At 35.4% G+C, this 10,921-nt stretch overlaps 1 long non-coding RNA gene across 1 annotated transcript; it reads right to left on the reverse strand.

Moving 5' to 3' along the window:
- Positions 1-6,612: 6,612 nt before the first annotated feature.
- On the reverse strand, positions 6,613-10,098 carry LOC118765548. Its single transcript, XR_005001411.1, has 3 exons — positions 10,086-10,098; positions 7,354-7,357; positions 6,613-6,752 (listed from the first exon to the last, which is right to left on the reverse strand). It is a non-coding gene; the product is annotated as an uncharacterized LOC118765548 (long non-coding RNA).
- Positions 10,099-10,921: the final 823 nt, after the last annotated feature.

Genomic DNA, 10,921 nt, shown 5'->3' on the forward strand with positions numbered 1-10,921 from the left:
GATGTTTTGCCATTTTTTCTTATAAACAACCTCATTAGAAGCCATCAAGCGAAGTCACTCGAGGTAAACAGTATAAAAACCAAAACCGGTCAGCACCCCAAGACCGCCTACATTATTTTCTTTATCGCAGTGAAGGGACTTTTGTACTTCGGTTGATCTGCTAGAAATAGCAACTCAAAGAAAATGTAATTACTTTCTACTGTTTTGAAAAATGCAATAATTCGTTGGATGATGTGATTTTAGCTACGTTGTGTTATGTCTAAAAAATGACTGTTGGGAAGCCTTCGATCGTAGCTCTGCTTGGAACTAAACTGTATTAGCTACTCCACCGATAGTGAAAAATATAATGAAAGAGCTCTAAAGCGTTGTTGTTTCAAATAATGTCTCTCACACCTCTAAATCCGTAATCGAGATCCACCTCATATGTGGTAACAATAGCAACAAAATATTGACTAGAAATCACCTGTACGCTGGTTGCTATTGAAACTGCCTCGGGTCACCTACGACTTTATGTCTGGATGTGTGAATTTTTTATGCGTCGACACAAATGATATTCAGAACAACAAAGCGAACACCCACAAAGCCACATATATTGTAATTCACCATCTCAGCCGGAATTTTGAATAACATTTATTTTGAGAAATAACAGTCAAACATCCTCTCGTTAGTGGGTCCTTTTCTGGCAGCTTGTCCATCTGCCATTTTCAATCCCTCATCAGTCTCTCTTTATTATTCTCACTTTCATCTGTTTCTCTCCCTATCTTCCTCTCTCTCTCTCTCTCTCTCTCTCTCTCTCTCTCTCTCTCTCTCTCTCTCTCTCTCTCTCTCTCTCTCTCTCTCTCTCTCTCTCTCTCTCTGCCTTATGTACGTATGAGTTAATAACGCTTTCAAATTTTGTCACAAGGCCAGCAATTTCGGAGGAGGGGTAAGTCGATCACATGGACCCCAGTGCTCAACTGATACTTATTTTATCGACCCCGAAAGGATGAAAGACAAAGTAGACCTCGACGGAATTTGAACTCTGAACGTAAATACGGACGAAATGCCGCTAAGCATTTTGACCGGTTCGGTAACGATTCTATCAGCTCACCGCCTTATCAGAGACTTCTTGATGTAAAACAACAGTCTAAATATAGGCTATCTTATGAGCCTTCATACGTAAGAGCCAACGACAAAACCTCTAATTGATATTTCGACTTGATAGAAATAGTAGTCAAATCTCATTAACTCCTCACGCTATTGGCTCATGCATTTTTATATAAGCAACTGAGTGACATCTATACTGTAGCTATACCTGATAAAAATAACCTTCTGGTCCCTTTCAATCATAATCCTTCACTATTTGCCTGGCAAAAGTTTCCAAAGGGCATCTCGGAATGTAAATAGTAGCCAAATTTTCCTCAAAGCATATTCATATATAAGTTTAAATATCTGCATCAAGCCACAATTGAGATATTCACATGTTGGCTTTAAATGTCAACTACAGCAGTTAATTCTCTCTTCAATCACGAGATTGCAATAGGAATATTTGCTTACATACACACGTACATACATACATACATACATACATACATACATACATACATACATACATACATACATACATACATATACGTATGTATGTATAAATATATGGGGAAGGTGTATGTGTACGTATATATGATTATAGTTCAGGTGGTAGATATTGAGATGCATTTGACATGTATATGAGCGTATTTAATGTCCGCGTGTATGTAATTGCTCAAAACAGTAATAAGTACCATGAGCATACGTACATTCCTACAACATACACACAGAAACACATATTCTTACTTATATACACCTTCACACTCACACACACACTTCTCCGTATATTTCTCCGAAGATACAAAAAATATTTTCGCATGTATATTTATAACATTATTTTTCCATATAGTTGAGATGCATGTTTCCATACATCATTGCTATGAAGTTCTGATTCTACATGCACACGTTGATAATGCTGATAATATGAAGGTACAGATGTGAATAAAATTGGATGAAAGAGAAGTTTGATGCAAAAATCCAGTGAAGGTTGCATGTGAACAGCTCTACGTACGACTGATGTGGAAGCAACATGAAAAGGTATTCAGAATTCTCTTAATAATCAAAGTTCGGGTTTGATAGTGGACCACCTAATCATTAAATTGGGAATTCTGCGGTTCTACAAATCCAAGCATACTCTCTAGCGTGTGACAGTATTTATTATGTTTTCATATCTCAAAAAACAAAAATAATAATAATTAAAAAACATGGAATTATAGATTAATTCTTCTTTTAAAAATCCTTTCTCTTTTTTGGCTTTTATAAATATTTTTCAAAAGTATTTCTTAACATTATTATCAAGAGTGATCGGAATTTTTAAGCAGTTTACTACGTTTACTCTAACGTTCTTATCATCGAGTTGCTAGAATTTGATGCCAATAAAGTGATACTAGAATGGTGAGTCTTGTGCACGACACTATTTCATGAAAATCAAATATGTTCACCAGAACAATCTTTGTGGCATAATTTGTTGAAATTATGCATGTGTGTGTGTTTGTGTGTGCATGTATATTATAACATTATTTTTCCATATAGTTGAGATGCATGTTTCCATACATCATTGCTATGAAGTTCTGATTCTACATGCACACGTTGATAATGCTGATAATATGAAGGTACAGATGTGAATAAAATTGGATGAAAGAGAAGTTTGATGCAAAAATCCAGTGAAGGTTGCATGTGAACAGCTCTACGTACGACTGATGTGGAAGCAACATGAAAAGGTATTCAGAATTCTCTTAATAATCAAAGTTCGGGTTTGATAGTGGACCACCTAATCATTAAATTGGGAATTCTGCGGTTCTACAAATCCAAGCATACTCTCTAGCGTGTGACAGTATTTATTATGTTTTCATATCTCAAAAAACAAAAATAATAATAATTAAAAAACATGGAATTATAGATTAATTCTTCTTTTAAAAATCCTTTCTCTTTTTTGGCTTTTATAAATATTTTTCAAAAGTATTTCTTAACATTATTATCAAGAGTGATCGGAATTTTTAAGCAGTTTACTACGTTTACTCTAACGTTCTTATCATCGAGTTGCTAGAATTTGATGCCAATAAAGTGATACTAGAATGGTGAGTCTTGTGCACGACACTATTTCATGAAAATCAAATATGTTCACCAGAACAATCTTTGTGGCATAATTTGTTGAAATTATGCATGTGTGTGTGTTTGTGTGTGCATGTATATTATATAAATATATATATTTACATATAGATAATACACACACACACACACACATATATATATATATATATATATATATATATATGAGTGTATGCATGTATGTATGCATATATGTATGTTTGTATGTATGTATGTAATTCAGTATTTAAATATATGCATATTTCCAATTTAAATGCATATGTCCTTTCTTGTTAAATGCATAAGTGCATGCACGCATGTATACATGTATAACCACATGCATACTCACATGCATGTATACTACATAAACAAACAAGTGCGCGCATACACACACACACACGTTACGGACTAATTAAAGGGATCGACTCACGTACGAAACACTTTCGATATTAAAATTTCACATTTAAAAGATTTATCTCTAAAACATTTTGAACCGTATTTCAAATATCCTGGGTGATAGAAAATAATTTATTACTCTCAGTTCCACATACAAATCACTTTACATTTCTGAAATATTCTGGTCTTATTCTCGGTAATCTCTATAAGTCGAACTGTTAACTCTTATAAGTTTTCAATATATTGCTAAAATTATCAAAATAGAAATACTATTATTTCTGAACCTCTCAGATGTTGGCAATTAGTTTTTACTTACCAAAATAAAATCCTACAATTTTGCTATGATATCTGAATATGTCTGAAGTATAAACAATTTTAAGTAAAATGTTGCTGAGGAATAATTCATGAACTCTTTTATTGGGTTGAGGAATAATTCGTGTGCGTTATTTTAAAATTTATTTTAAACAAAAAACTACTTGTTTACGACTTCTTCCCATCGTTCATTAAGTTTTTCGATGCCTCCGCGATAGAAATCTCCCGGTCATGGCTCAAAGAATTCGTCCAACCAAACCCTAAATTCCACACCATTGTTGAACGACAATACACAAAGTGTTCGAAAGCGATCGAAAGAGATAAAAATCTGACGGCACCAAGTCTGGGCAGTATGAAGGATAAGGCAGCACTTCCCATTCGAGTTGTTGAATTGCAGCTTTGGTCCTATTGGCGATGTGAGGACGGGCGTCGTCGTGCTGCACAAGAACGCCATTTCACGTATTCGATCTTTTTTGCTTCATTGCTTCATTGCGTTCAAGCAGTTCCTGGTGAATTGTGCCTTTCCAGATCCACCATACACACAACATGGTCTTTCGAGGATAACGGTCTTGTTGTGCACACGGAGTCGCTTATTTGTCGGGGCAGAGCCATTCTTTTCGCTGCTTCATATTGACGTATTTCTCATCGCCAGTGACAATGCGGTAAAGAAAACGCTGTTTGTGACCATGTGTTGAGCGATGTCGAGCAAGCAACCTGGCGGCGATTGTAGAGCGTTGATTTTTTAGGTTTTCGTTCAAAGTGTGTAACACCCAAGAGGCGAGGTTCTGAACTTTGCTCATTGAGTGGAAGTGGTTCACCACAGTTCTTTTTCTTTTTTTTTTATCACAATCCATCTGCTCCGCCAATTCTCTGGTCGTTTGATGTGGATTTTCGTGAAGAAGTTGATTTAATCGCTCTTCATCGAACTCAATTGAACGACGGTGTGTGATCTGTCCTTGAGGTCAAAATTCCCGTTTTTGAGGCGCGAAAACCAATGGCGGTCGATACTTTGAGGCATTACTCCTTCTCCATATACAACACAAATCTCACAAGCAGCTTCGGCGGCCTTAACACCTCGATTAAATGAAAAAAGCAAATGGCGTCGAAAATGCTTAGTTTTGTCCACTTGACATTTCATTTTAATGATCAGAAAATACACAAAAGTCAACAAAATTTTAAAAATTAAAACACACTACCTTGTAGAGAAATAAATTCTCTTTTAAATAACATAAAACATGTTGCCAATGCGTTTTATTTCTGCGTACATTTTTAAACTTGAAATAGCGCTCATTAATTATTCCTCAATCCAATATATTATTTCCGGTTTCCCATAGTTTTTGAAATACTAAAGTTTCGAAATTCAGATTTATAAGTGCAAAACTTTAATTACGATACCGTTCTTTTGCGTGCGCGTGCGCGCGTGTTTATGTGCGTGCGTGTGTGTGTGTGCGTGTGTGTGTGTGTGTGTGTTGTGTGTGTGTGTGTGTGTGTGTGTGGTGTGTGTGTGTGTGTGTGTGTGTATGTGCTTCTGTGTGTGTTTTGAAATCCCTGGAAATGAAAGATGTCGAGATGTAATACACCAAACCGTTCAAAGGTCGGAACTCAAGATGCACAACAGATATAGCTCTGCTATCACCATTATTAAAGAATTCCATTTGGGAAACGTGACAAGCAAGAAGATACCATTCCTGCAAAGTGCTTTACTGCATGTTCAGAAAGGCTCACCGGGAATAGTGAGGAGATAGGTAGCGTGAGCATCAGTGGCGGGCAACTGTCACACCTCCGATTTGCAGATGACAATGTACTCATCGTTGAAACCATAGACTAGCTGCAGACCATGCTGGCAGAGCTGGATACTCATAGCATAGCAGCGGGGTTCAAATGAAGCGCAGAAAAATAAAATATATGTGGTCGGAAGACGCAGCACAAGGCCGAATTGGAAGCACATTGTGATCAGTGGTGTGCCAAAGCATCTGATATTCTGATCGATACAGTGATGTTGTGATATATATACATAAATGTGTGTGTGTGTGTGTGCTTATAAGGGGTGACGGACAGTGTAATATTTACTGCAGTTTTCACTCTCAATAAAAATGATCTTTTTACAAATGTTCATTACCTTACACAAACTATATCAGCTAAGCAAATAACCTTCTCTAAATAAATCAAAAACAGCAGAACATATTCGAAACACTATATCAGAAAATTATCTCCGTTCTCTTTGAGCATATAAAAGACAAATTTAGGTGGGGCAAAACGAGTAAGACAAAATAGCGTAAAGTTGCTGAATCAGTTTTCCAGAATTATATTTCAAAAGTAATCATACACATCAATGTCTGTCCTTAAACACCGGGAATATCAAAATTGCAACAAAAATTTTAAAAAGGAAAAACGATACATGATACAAAACTCGTCTAAGTCTAAAAGCTCGACATAAACTATTCCGTGAAGCTTCCCGATCTGCTGCAGTGGCTCCCTTCCTCGTATATTTAAGTACCCTGCAGTTAGAGAGAAGAAATTGATGAAACTCATCAAATTAGACATTAAGGGGGAAAAAGAAACTTGATTTGGAATCCAAGTCTAGTGAAGTTGAACATCTTATCTGATCACCACAGTCCCCAGAACTCCATATTGAACATTTATGGTGCATTTTAGAAAAACAAGTAAGGAGTTGATATCCTCCACCATCATCAGTACAAGAACTGGAGACTATTTTAACTGAAGAATGAACAAAAATTTTTTGGGAACAATTCAAACTTTGCACGAGTCTGTACCTCGTAGAATTCATGCTGCAATTACTACCAAAGGCGGTCCTAACCCATATTAAAATTAATTTGTTTGAAATTTTAAGGTGTCTCCATTATTTTGTCCAACCCCAGTATATGTATGTACTCATATATATATACTAGCAGTATCGCCCGGCGTTGTAAGGGAAATAACTATATAAGCATTTTTAGAGAGTTATAGCCAAAAAATAGCAAAAAAATGCATTAAAAATTGAAAAAAAATTAAGGTAAATTTTTTTTTTAAATCGTTGACACATCGTAGATATTTTTAGAGAGTTACTTCCCTTATATAAAAGCGAAAAAATGCATTAAAATGGAAAAATATGATGGTAAATTTTTTTTAAATCGTAGACTCATCGTAGACGCGCGCTAATACCCAGAAGGGCTCTATATGAATCACGACTATAAGATACCCGCTTTTGGTTAAACTGCACCGCAAAATGTGGGAGTAGTTACGAATCTAAATCGAAGGGGACAGACACACAACTTCACTCTTATATAAAGATGCTTTTTTTTTCAGTCATAGAGTTAGATTTATGAAGGTCTTCAGTAGAAAATCCTTCGAATTCTGACTCGCTGCTTGATATAATGAAATTCGTATCCATTTTTTGTCAGAATTACAAATTTTGAAAACATAATAGGAACAAATTTCGGAAAAAAATCTCCCATAATTCACGGAATTAAAATTACACTTTGATTTTTGTACAAAACTGTATTTGAAGTGTTTACGAAGTATAATACGTGTTTTCACGAATGTACTAAAGAGATTTACTCTGATATTCTCATTTAAATATGAATAGGTAAATTCGGGTGGTTTGGTAACGAAAGGGTTTATATAAGTGTCGTCTGTTTATACATAAACACTGTTTCATACTTTCAGTTTAGTCTTCCTCAAATCACTCTGTCGCTAATTTACTCTCTTCCAAGAACATTGTCACTCACTGTTATCTGTTAGCTTCCCATACATTTTACTCATGTATCTATCAGCGTGATAGAGAGAAACAAATATTACATCTAGTTTCACTTTATTCGTTACACACTGTGTGTGTGCGTTTGCGTGTGGTGTAAACCAGACTAAGAAAAGCATTTGACACACACACCAGAATGTGAGTTTTCTGTAAATTTTGCTTAATTGGAGTTTAAATTTTAAAAACTGGACCTGGCATGACGCGATGTATTGTACTCTTAAAAATGCTAGGTAAATTGTAATTGAAGAAATCCTATATTGTAGATTTGTATAACTCCCAAAGGGAGGCAGATAAAATCTGCCTTTTATAATAAGATATATATATATATGGAGAGAGAGAGAGAGAGAGAGAGAGACAGAGACAGAGACAGAGACAGAGACAGACAGACAGACAGATACACGTGCACACATACAAATGTGTGTGTGTGTGCGTGTATTTGTAAACATACATATATTACCGATCTGTATACATACTTAGAACATAAATACTGTAGAAAACTTTCTAAGCTGTGCTGTTCATCTCCAGAAACTATCTTGTATAGATACATTGCGTTAAAAGAAATCCCAGGCAAAGATCGCCTGACAAGGTTGGTGGCATTGCTAGATATGGGTTTCTGCTTTGTTTTAGCTTTATCAGAAGTAAATATTCACTGTCACCACATGCCAAGCAAACATCATCGCTGATAATGTAAAGCAGATACTGAAAGGTCATAGATGCCGCATTTAACCGACAGGTCGAATTACAATTTCCGGATTAGTTGAGATTAGCGATCTGTATACACACTTAAAATATACATTCTGTTGAAAGCCTTCTAAACTGCGGAATTCGTCTCGAGAAAGCATCTGACGTTGCAGTGTTAGTTGGTGTATGGCTCCTGAAAAATATTGTTTTTGAGAAGGGGTCCTATCCCCCGCATCAGAAGCAAAAGAGTGATCTGTTGGATCAGTTTAAAAAGAATTCTTAAATACCAGTTTTTATATAATTACTCATATATTTTTAACAGCGATTCCAAAATCAAATCACTTCTTCACTGAGAACTGTTTTCAGTTTTGTTACTGTAATTTCTATCTATATGCTAATTTGACTATGGACCACACCTCCACGCCGTAAATATTTTTGAAAGAATTCATTTAGCAAAATATTTCAAAATGAAGACAAAAACAAATGCATAAACGCATAGAAAATATTTAAATTGTTCTTTTATTTTCTTCTTAAGCTTGCCTGCTAGTATTAATACATCGAACAAACATGTAATAGCAACAACAGACGAGCGTTTTCTGCTTCTTTATGCACGGTTAAGAGCAAATGTCAATAGTAATTCTTCACTTATGTTTTGTATTATCATAAACTGGTTCGCTATAATCTTTATTTGTGTTGTAATGATGTTTTTAAAATAATATTTTGCGCTGTTTACAATTTTCAACAAACACACACATACACACATACGCACAAACACACCCACTCAAATGAAAAAGAAATAAAATCTAAACCTGCAGCGCCAAGCAAAACTAGCAAATGTAATTTTTTCCATTTTATACGCTGCTTCGCCAAAAAAGTCTTTTATTTTATATTTCATATAAAAACGGTAAAATTTAACTTGCTTCCATAGACCGCGAGAATAGGAAACAAGTTTTTGTATTAAATACAAGGAAACATTTCTCGATAAAGTGTGTGTTTGTGTGTGTGTGTGTGTGTGTGTGTGTGTGTGTGTGTGTGTGTGCGTGTGTGTGTGCGTGCGTTTGTGTGTGTGTGTAAATATACACAGACATTTATATATACATTTACCATTTACAGATGTATACATGTATATGCATATACATGTATACATCTGTATACATATATAAAACGTTATTGTGATTAATGGTCATGGTTGGAACGTCTTAGTATTATTTCCTAATATCCTTTTTTGCAACAATAAAATTTTATAATTCTATATAAAATATAGCAGAATACTTTTAAATTGTGCATACACTCATACACACAGGTTTATGCATATAGACACACATTATATATATATATATATATATATATATATATATAGAGAGAGAGAGAGAGAGAGAGAGGAGAGAGAGAGAGAGAGACATACTCACACACGTACATACACACGCATATATATTACTACTAGTACGTAGCTAGCCATACACGTTGTAACATCTATAGTTTATTTTTAACCAACGGAAAAGAAATGAATAAAATGTTACAAACATTGATTTTTGTTGCATTTGTCACTTAATATTTATATTTTACTTTGTAGTTCAGTTCTGGGAAAATGTTTGAAGAATATAAAAAAAAAAACCTGCAGCAGAGACAGAATATGCCAATGCAAGATGAAGCTCTGGAAAGCAATGAGCGAATGACTAATGACCAGCCATCACCAGCAACGGGATTCAAGGTAAGCACGATAATCTTGATTATCTTGGGGTTGGATCAGCCATAGCCGCAAATTTATGAGGCAAAATAAGTTTATAACTACACACAAACACGCGCGAGCGCGCATGGTGGCTGTGTTGTAGGAAGTTGGCTTTCCTACAACATGTTCCGGTTTCAGACATGCTGCGAGTCATCTAGGGCAAGAGTCTTCTATCAACTGCCTTACAACCGGGGTTGTTTTGTTTACGTACGCGTTACTTTGCAGCTCGGGAAAACAGACCGATGTGTACTAAGGTCGATTCGTTCGACTAAATTCTTTCAAAGTGCTACCCCAGGGTGACTGCAGTCCAATGATTAAAATAAGTAAAAAATAAAGTTTACTTATTATAAACTGAAGCACAATTGCTATTTAAAGCTGGTGGGAATAATTAGGAAAAAGGAAAAGCTCCACAACTGGAAAAGACTCGATGTCAGAAATCAACATTGCATTTACTGATGAAAGGATTAAGACTGGCACTGAATTATTTCTAAAAGTTTGAGACTGAATTATCGAGAATCTAGAAGCTTATGTTCCCAAGGATTAAAACGAAACAATCAGGTAACTTCCAGGCCTTTTTGTTTTTTTACAGCAGCACATAAAAAAGGAGAAAATATATAAAGAAGAATGGCTGCGTTGGAGTTATGTGAAGCCGTCACAGAGTCGTGCATCTTGCTTTTGTTAAAATGGGTTCGATTTACCTTCGTATATGAGTGAATTAATCGGTCGTTTAGGATTGACAGTTGAGAAAGGTTGGAGAAAATGGAAGGATCAAATTGCATGTCATGAGTTATTCTCACTTCAACAAGCAAATTTAAGGCGAGAATAAGCGGTGCTTCAACAGCAATTTACGGATGTATTGTTAACCTGATCAAGGCCAAATATAAGAAATAGAAAAG

This window comes from Octopus sinensis, linkage group LG12, assembly GCF_006345805.1.
Source record: "Octopus sinensis linkage group LG12, ASM634580v1, whole genome shotgun sequence".
Lineage (NCBI taxonomy): Eukaryota > Metazoa > Mollusca > Cephalopoda > Octopoda > Octopodidae > Octopus > Octopus sinensis.